Consider the following 9,230-nt stretch of genomic DNA (forward strand, 5'->3'; position numbering starts at 1 on the left):
CTATTCTCACCACTCATTCAACATGGTGCTCAGAGTTCTAGCCAGTAGAATTAGACAAGAAATGGAAATAAAAGGCATAACAAATCGGAAAGAAGGCATGCTTGTTTACAAAGAAAATCTACAAAACAGCTGCTAGAACTAGTGAGTGAGTTCAGCAAGGTCACAGGATACAAAACCAATACACAAAAACCAATCACATCATCACATTTTCACATACTAACAATGAACATGTGGAAACAAGTTAAAAACAACACCATTTATAATCACTCCAAAGAAAATTACAATACATATGTAAAAATTTAACAAACATGTACAGGACTTGTATGCTGAAAATTATAAAACACTGATGGAAAAAATTCAAGAAGATCTAAATAAATGGCTTCTTTGTGGATTAGAAGATTCAACATAGTAAAGATATCAATTTTCCCCAAACTGATATATGGGTTTAACATAATTTCTACGCAAATCCCAGCAAGATATTTTGTAGATATAGATGAGATTCTAAAATTTATGTGGTAAAGCAAAGGAGAAGGAGATGAATCGGCCTATCCCATTTCACAACTTAGCTACAGTAATTATGACTGTGTAGTATTAGTGGAAGGATAAACTCACAGATTAATGGAACAGAGAGCTCAAAAATGACATACACAAATATGCCCAAATAATTTTTGATAAATATGTAGAAGTAATTCAATGGAGGAAAGACACTTTTCCAATAAATGGTGCTGGAGCAACTGGACATTCACAGACCAAAAAAAATGAACTTCCAACTAAGTTTCACAGCTTATACAAAAACTCCCAATGGATCACAGATTAATGTGTGATAAAAATAAGACTATTAATATAAAACTTTTTAAAAATATAAAAATCGTTGGGATCTAGAACTAGCCAAAGAGTTCCTAGATTTGACACTAGAAGCAAGATAACATAAAAGGAAAAATGATATATTGGACTTTACTGAAATTAAAACTTATGCTCTGCAAAAGACCCCCCTAAAAGGGCAAAAGGACAATCAATAGGCTCACAGAAAATATTTGCAAACCACATATCTGACATGGGACTAGTGTCCAGAATATATCCAGAGCTCTCAAAACTCAACAGGAACACAGAATCCAATAATGACAAAAGACATGAACAGACATTTCATTGATGGGGATATACAGATGGCAAATAAGCACATGAAAATATGTTCAGCATCATTAGCCATTAGGGAAATGCAAATTAAAACCTCACTGAGATATCACTAGATACCTACCAGAATGGCTAAAATGAAAAACAGTGATAACACCAAATGCTGGCGAGGATGCTGAGAAACTGGATCACTCCATACATTGCTGGTAGGGATGTAAAATGGTACAGCCACTCTGGAAAACAGTTTAGCAAGTTCTTTAAAAACTATACATACAACAACCATACAATCCAGCAATTGCACTCTTGGGCGTTTATCCCAGAGAAATGAAAAGTTCAGTTTACAAGAAAACTATGCATAAATCCTTACAGCACTTTTATGCATAACAGCCAAAAACTATAAACAACCTAGATGTCCCTCAACAGGTGAATGGTTAAAGAAACTACAGTAAATCCGTAGTATGGAATACTACTCGGCAATAAAAAGGGACAAACTATTTACACACGTCACAACCTGGATGAATTTCGAGAGAATTATGTTGAATGAAAAAGGCCAAACCAAAAAGTTACCTATTGTATGATTCGATTTGTGTAACATTCTTAAAAAGACAAATTTCATAGACATGAAGAGATAAGTGGGTCCCAGAGGTTCAGGATTTAGGGGGTGGATGGAAGGGAAGTAGGTGTGACTACAAAATGACAATATTTTGGAGAGAGGGATGCTTGTGGTGATAAAATGGTCTGTATATTCATTGTGTCAGTTCAATATCCTGGTTGTGATATCGTACTAAGATTTTGCAAGATGTTGCCACTGGGGGAAACTGGATAAGGAGTACATGAGATGTCTCTGTATTGTTTCTTACAAATTCTAGTGAACTGACAATTATCTTCCTTAAAAGTTTAATTTAAAATTACAAAGACTAAGACTATGAGACTAGATTAAAAATTGTTTTAATTCAATAGCATGATATTCACAAGAGATAAAACTAAAATAACAGAACACAAAAATGTAGGGGAGGATTTTAAAAATCAGGCAAAATAACTGACCAAAAGAAAAATAAAAATCTAGGTATGTTAATATCAAACAGTAGTATTTAATATAAAAAGCATTCCTAGATATAAAGAGTCACTACACATGGTAAAAGTTTCAATTTGGCAGGAAAACATAAATGTAAACTTTCACATACTACAACCATTTAAAAATACTTTTTAAAATTGATACAACTACAAAGAAAAACTGGGGAAAAAAAGTCTAGTAAAAGATTAACTCTGTTCTCTTAAAAAAATAAAGATAGATTTGAACAACATACTGGACATATATAAAACTCTGTACCAACAACTGGAAAATAGACATTTTCTTGAAATACACACAAAAATTATAAAAATTGACCACACTGTCTCAAAAGATTTCAAACAATTGCTATCATACAGAACATGCTGCCTAACAAAATGCAGTTACAAATCAACAACCAAATTAACTAGAAGAAAGTCCACGTTTGGAAATTAAATTTTTAAATAACTCATAAATTAAAGGATTCACAGTGGAAAACAAAAATACAAGTGAAAATAAGTAAAATACTACACATCAAAACTTATGTGATAAAGGGGAAGCAATACATAAGACATTTATGACCTTAAATGCCTATGTTAAAATGCTGAAAATTAATGACAGGCATCCAACTTAAGAAATTGGAAAAAAGAACAGAGTAACTCCAAAGGAAGTATAAGAAAAGAAACGAAGAGCAGAAATTAATGAATGAGAGGACACATTAAAGAGAATAAACAAAGTCAAAAACTTGATCTCTGAAAAATCTTTAAAAATTAGCAAACTTTTAGCTAAAAATGATGAAGAGCATTTTAAAAAAAGATAAAGGGAATATTAACAAGTACTACAAAATAAGAGATTAACAACTTACTGCTGTAAATTCAAGAAAATGGATGAAATGAACAACTTTCTATAAAAGTTTAACCTACCAAAACAGGTTTGAAAATTGAAAATATGAACAGTTCCATAACCCAAGCAATTAAATCAGTGGTTAAGCATGCCTCAAAACAATAGTAACAATTTCATAAGCAAGTTCTACTAAACATTTAAGAAACAGATCACTCTAATCTTACATAAACTCTTCCAGAAGAAATAGACAAGGTGTATTTTTTTTAAAAAATTACAGACCAATATTAAATATTGGCCTATATTAAATACCTTCAAACTGAGTCCAATAATGAAAAAAAGGGACAGATAAGAGTTGAATTTATACTTGGAACACAAAGTTGGTTTTAATATTGAAAAATCAATGTATTCACATGTTAACAGATTACAAAAGAAAAATACATGATCTCTCAAAAGATGCAGAAAAAGCGTTTGATGAAATTCAATATCCATTCATAATATAAAAATTAGCAAACTAAGAAAGGAACATCCTTAACCTGAAAAGATTATCTATAATAAACCTACAGCAAGCATCATACTTAACTGTGAAACTGTGAAAGCATTCCCTTTAAAATCAGGAACAAGATCAGGATGCCCCCATCACAGCTTCTATTCAACATTGTACTGGAGATCCTAGCCAGCACATTAAGACAAGAAAAAGAAAGAAAAAAAAAAGCATAAGAATTGGAAAGGAGGAAACAAAGAGGTCATTATTCACAGATAGGACTGTCTGCATAGAAAAATCCGTAAGAAATCTATAGATAATTTATCACAATTAAGAGTACAGCAAGGTTGTTATACAAAGTCAAATTGTACTTCTATACACTACCAAGGTAGAAAATATAATTATAAAAAGATAACATTTATGATTTGCCACAAAAATAAGGCACCTAGAAATCTAACAAAATATTTGCAATATTTTAATTGAAAATTAGAAAACTTTATTGAAAGACATTGTAAAAGACCTAAATAAATGGAGATTACAACGCTCATGGTTAAGAAAGCTAATCAAGGGCCAGACATAGTGGCTCACACCCTAATCCCAGCACTTTGAGAGGCTGAGGTGAGAGGATCACTTGAGGCCAGGAGTTCGTGTCTGCAGTGAGCTAAAATCATGCCACTGCACTCCAGCGTGGGTAACAGAGCAAGACCCTGTCTCTATTTAAAAAAAAAGAAAAAAAGGAACAAGAAAAAGAAAACCAAACAAAATGTAGTTCTCCCCAACCTAGTTTACAAAGTCAATGCATTTCCCATCAAAATCCCAACAGCAGTGTGTGCGTGCGTGCATGCATATGTGTGTACGTGTGTGCGTGTGTGTGTATGTGTGTGTGTGTGTATGATTCTAAAATTATGTGGAGGAGCAAACAGGCAAAAAGTTCCTTGCAAAACAACTACAAAACAGGAGGACTTGTGTGCTACTTCTGTGTCCCTCAATGATTGACTAGACCATTTCAGACCAACCCTCCCTGTGACAACTGAACAAACGAACATAATACAAAAATATCTGTGTGAAGGCATGACACGCAGCAAGGACCTGAGAGGTCAAGACTCTGGAAAGAAGGAAAGCCTAAAGAGTGGAGTCTCTTGATGCCTTTTCCCCTGGAGATATGTGCCAATGGGAAAAAGACAATGGAGAGAGGTCGAGAAGGCAAGCAGAACTCTGAATAGACTCAAAGGGCTGGGGAAACAAGAGAAGGTATTTGTGAAATGTAACCAGCAAGAGATGGTATCCAGGATATATAATGAACTCCTACAAATCAGAGTGAATAAGACAGATGGCCTGATATAAAAATGAGCAAAAAACGTGGCAAACCACAAAAGATATCCAAATGGCCAATAAGCATATTTGAAGACACTTAACATCATTACTTATATAGGGAGATGGAAATTAAAATCACTACACACCCAACAGGAAGTTTAAAATTAAAAGGGTGGACAAGGATGTGAAGCAACTGGAACTCTCCCATCATCAAATGAACGAATTACAACTACATACAACACTAAGAATGAATCTTACAAACAAAACGGAAAAAAGGCAGAAACAACAAATTATTTACCACAGTATATGAAGAAACAACAGTTGACCCTTGAAGAACCTGGGTTTAAACTGAGCAGATCTACTTACACAGATTTTTTTTTTCCCACCAAGTAAAGATTAAAAATACAGTATTTGCAGGATATGGAAATCCGCAAATACAGACGGCCAACTTTTCCTAGGCTTGGGTTCCACAGGACAGACTTCAGGCCTCGAGTATGCATGGAATTTTGGTATATGTTGGGGTGAGGAGGGTCCTGGAACCAATCCCCCAAACATATCGAGAGACAGCTGTATATACACTATACAGTTCCACTTATATAAAGTTCAAAAACAGGTAATACTAATAAGATATTAAAGTCAGTCTAGTAGCTATCTTTTGGGGAAATGAGGTTAGCCACTGGGAGAGGACTCAAGGGGAGTCTCTAGGATACTAGTAATATTCTCTTTATTGACCTGCATGATGATTATATTGAGACATTTCACCCAGCTGTATTCTTACCATCTGTGTACTTTCTATATGTACTTTATATGTCAATAAATGTTGGCTTTCATAGAAGCTGTTACAAAGTTATAGTAATTAAGACAATGTGATGATGCTGTTTAGTATAGACAGCCAAACAGAGAACTTATCAGTCTACAGACTAAAACAGTGAAAGTATAGACAGACAAACATTATGGCATTCGAATCAGTGAAGAAAAAAAAATTTATCACATAAAAGGTGAGGGGACAATTTATTATTCTTTAAGAGAAAAATATGTATGTGGATCACCACCATACACTAAATACAAAATCAATTCCAAGTGGATTAAAACCTTAAATGAGAAAGGTAAAACTATACAACTTTTTAAGATAATAATGGAAAATATCTTCAAGTATGCCACTGAAAAATTTCTTCAACAAGACTGAAAAGCACTACCCATAAAGAAAAGACTAATAAACTTAGCCACACTAAAATCAATACCTTCTACTGATCAAAAAATACATTAAAAGAAAAAGTGAGCTAAATTGACAGAAGAAATTTGCACCACATATACCCAAATGTAGAACTATTAAAAATCGAAATAAAAAAAAATCTAGTACAAACAAGGCCAAAAGACATGAATAGGAATCTGAGATAAGGGAAGAATGGTTTATGTGCATAGTAAAAGATGCTCAAACGCATTAGCAAAAGCAGAAAAATGGAAACTAAGAAGTGATATTTTATACTCACTGGCAAAAACTTTTGAAGTGTGACAAAAGTAAGATGTTAGCAAGGAAGTTAAGCAAAGAAAACTTCCACATTGCTGGAAAGAGCATTTACTAATACCATCTTCTTTGAAAAATAATCTGGCGTTATTCAGTATTGGTGAATATGCACAGTCTCTTAAGTACCAGAAATTACACTCCTAGAATTTCTACAGTGAAATATACAAATATTCACAGTAAATGAGATCAATAAAGGTTACAAACAGCCTCTATCAGTGCAGGTCAGGGTTTTTCCACAAGATAACTTTGCTGAAAATTTACAAAAAAATATTTTTTTCCCCATTTTCAGAGCTTTGTGGATTGTAAAAATGTGGATAGGGGATTTGGGGACCTGTAATAGAAAAAAAATGGAAACAACAAAAATTTCCACCATCAAGAGACTGGATAAACTGGGGTACAGTCATACAATGAAAAATAAAAAATGATGATAAAGCAAAAAAAGAAAAACCAACCCAACCCAAGTACATATAGTATTATTCCATTTATATGAAAATTTTAATTTAAAAATAAATACTATTTTGATACATACATATACACGTTAAAAGTATAAAGACAGACACAAAAATGATGAATCCGAAACTCAGCACAGCAGCTATGCTCATTGGTGAAGGTGGGCATGGTCAGCATTCCACTGAACTTATGATAATCAATTAAGTTGGGTGGTAAGTACATGTATATTTGTTTACTTACATCTTATCTGTTATAATCTTTTGCACTTATCAAATAACTTAAATATTTAAAAGATAAAAATGAGTGTGGCATACCTACAAACCACTATTAAAATTACCAATTCAGAGAACTATCTCAAGACCTTTTTAAAGAAATTAGAGTTCTCAGATAAATCCAAGGTATTTCCCCCCATAAATCAAGAACAGGTTGCTATTTTTAAAAAGAAGGAAAATGAAAAAGAAGGTAGCGCTCTTATAAAGTAAATATATAATTACCGAAATAAATTGTATTTATTGAAGAAAAAAATCAAGGAAATATTCCAGAATGTAAATATCAATATTCTAATATATTAACCCATCAAGAGTCTCAGAGAAAACAGAGAAAAGGAAGTGAAAAAAATTATCAAAGAAATAGAAGATATAATAATTCCCCAGACCTGAAGTGTCTTAGAACTTAAAAAGCATCCACCAGAAGGAATGAAAACAGGCCTACCATTAGACACATTTTCTAACACCAAAGATAAAAAGATCATCGTAAAGATTACAAACAAGGTTACTACAAAAAAAAACAAAATTGGATCTGCACTGGATCTCTCATTAACAACACCGGGTGTCTTAAATTCCTTAAGCAAAGCTTTCAAAGTTCTGCGGATAAAAATTGTATTACCAACCTGTAATTCTACATGTAAACTTTCCATCAGAACAAAGGCAAGCCGTTTTTAAACATTCAAAAACTTAGAAAGTTTATCACCAGCATATCCTTCCTGAAACAACTACTCAAGACTGTATACAAGTAAAAAGGGCATCTAAAAAGGAGAAAGACATGGGATTCAAATAACAGACCTAATCTAGGAATACAATATTAAGTAATCCCAGGATGACAGCTGGATAACAGTCTAGAAAGCAAGCTTCCCAAATTAGAAAAGGAAATCCAAGACTCCAGAAAATTTATCAAGAAAAGCTGAATGGTTACAAGATGAGAACACATTTTAATATTAAAATTTAAAATAGTTTCAACGAACTCCCTCACTCAAGCAGGACTTTGTTATATTAACATTTCTCCTTTAAGAATCACAGGTTTAATAACATAGAAGAAAAGTTCCTCTATGGCTCCGCACTACTTGGTTCTACAGTGACTAATACTCAGGACAATATACGTATTTTAAAAGCTGGTTATTAGTACTCAATTTCTAGAATCTTCCAGTAAAAAGCACGGGAAACTTTAGAGGAGTCATAGGACATAATAAAAATGCTATAAATCTTGACAGTGTAATGATGTTAATAGAAAACAAAGGCTGAGAGAGGAGGGAGGATGGAGGAAGCGGAAACAAAGGAAAATGGATGGGTGTTAAATCCTTCTCTGAAAGACTGAGAAGTGAAGAAATATAGTTGCCCCTTGGTATCTGTGGGGGACTGGTTCCAGGATCCCCCTGCAGATACCAAAATCCAAGATGTTCAAGTCCCTTATATAAAATAGCATGCTATTTGCATATAACCTATGCACATCCTCCCATATACTTTATATCATCTCTAGATTACTTATAATATCTAATACAATATAAATGGCATGTAAATATTAATAGTTCTTATACTGTATTACTTAGGGAATAACAAGGAAAAAGGGCCGTACATGTTCAGTACAGATACAACCACCCATTTCTTTTCCTGAATATTTTCAATCCAAGCTTGGCTCAATCCACAGATACAGAACCCACGGATATGAAGGGCCCACTGTATGGTCTAAAAGTAACAGGTAAAGAAACAGAAATTTAACTATTATAAAAAGTTAGAAGGAAAAATATGTAACAGGTAGAAATCAAAGGGCTAGGACAGGTGGGAAACGACCTAAATTTCTTATCTACTATAGAGTTATGAAATACTGTTTAGAATTGAAAAAAAAATCAAGATATAAAAACATATTTACTTTGGGAATTAACCAAAGGAAGAAGAAGAAAAAAAAAAAAAAACCCTAAAAACAAAGAAAGGTTAAAAGCAATTGTAATGGGAGTGGAACTAATGGGAAAGGAAGGACTTTTACTTTTCTTTTTGAATTTTTCCATGCTTTCTGCAGAAGTATTGTTTTCATTTTTTAAAAAATTAGCAATGGAAGAGAATAAAAATGTTATTAAAAACATTTCCCAGATTAGGGGAAAGGTCAAATTACATGTCCAAGTTCATATAGTCAATAATCATCAATCCCCATGCTAATATAAAAAAAAA

General features: G+C 33.0%; 1 protein-coding gene across 2 annotated transcripts in view; it reads right to left on the bottom strand.

Moving 5' to 3' along the window:
• PIAS2 (protein inhibitor of activated STAT, 2) overlaps positions 1 to 9,230 on the bottom strand; it is a 79,256-nt gene that overhangs the window by 62,736 nt on the left and 7,290 nt on the right. The window contains exon 1 of one of the 2 annotated variants that reach the window (XM_012642674.1): positions 1,256 to 1,358. The exons of the other annotated variant lie outside the window; for it this stretch is intronic. The gene's annotated coding sequence lies outside the window, so the exon portion shown is untranslated. Of the gene's footprint in view, positions 1 to 1,255; positions 1,359 to 9,230 lie in introns of those variants that run through there. 2 annotated transcript variants of the gene reach the window in all.

This window comes from Propithecus coquereli, unplaced genomic scaffold, assembly GCF_000956105.1.
Source record: "Propithecus coquereli isolate 6110/MARCELLA unplaced genomic scaffold, Pcoq_1.0 Scaffold181, whole genome shotgun sequence".
Lineage (NCBI taxonomy): Eukaryota > Metazoa > Chordata > Mammalia > Primates > Indriidae > Propithecus > Propithecus coquereli.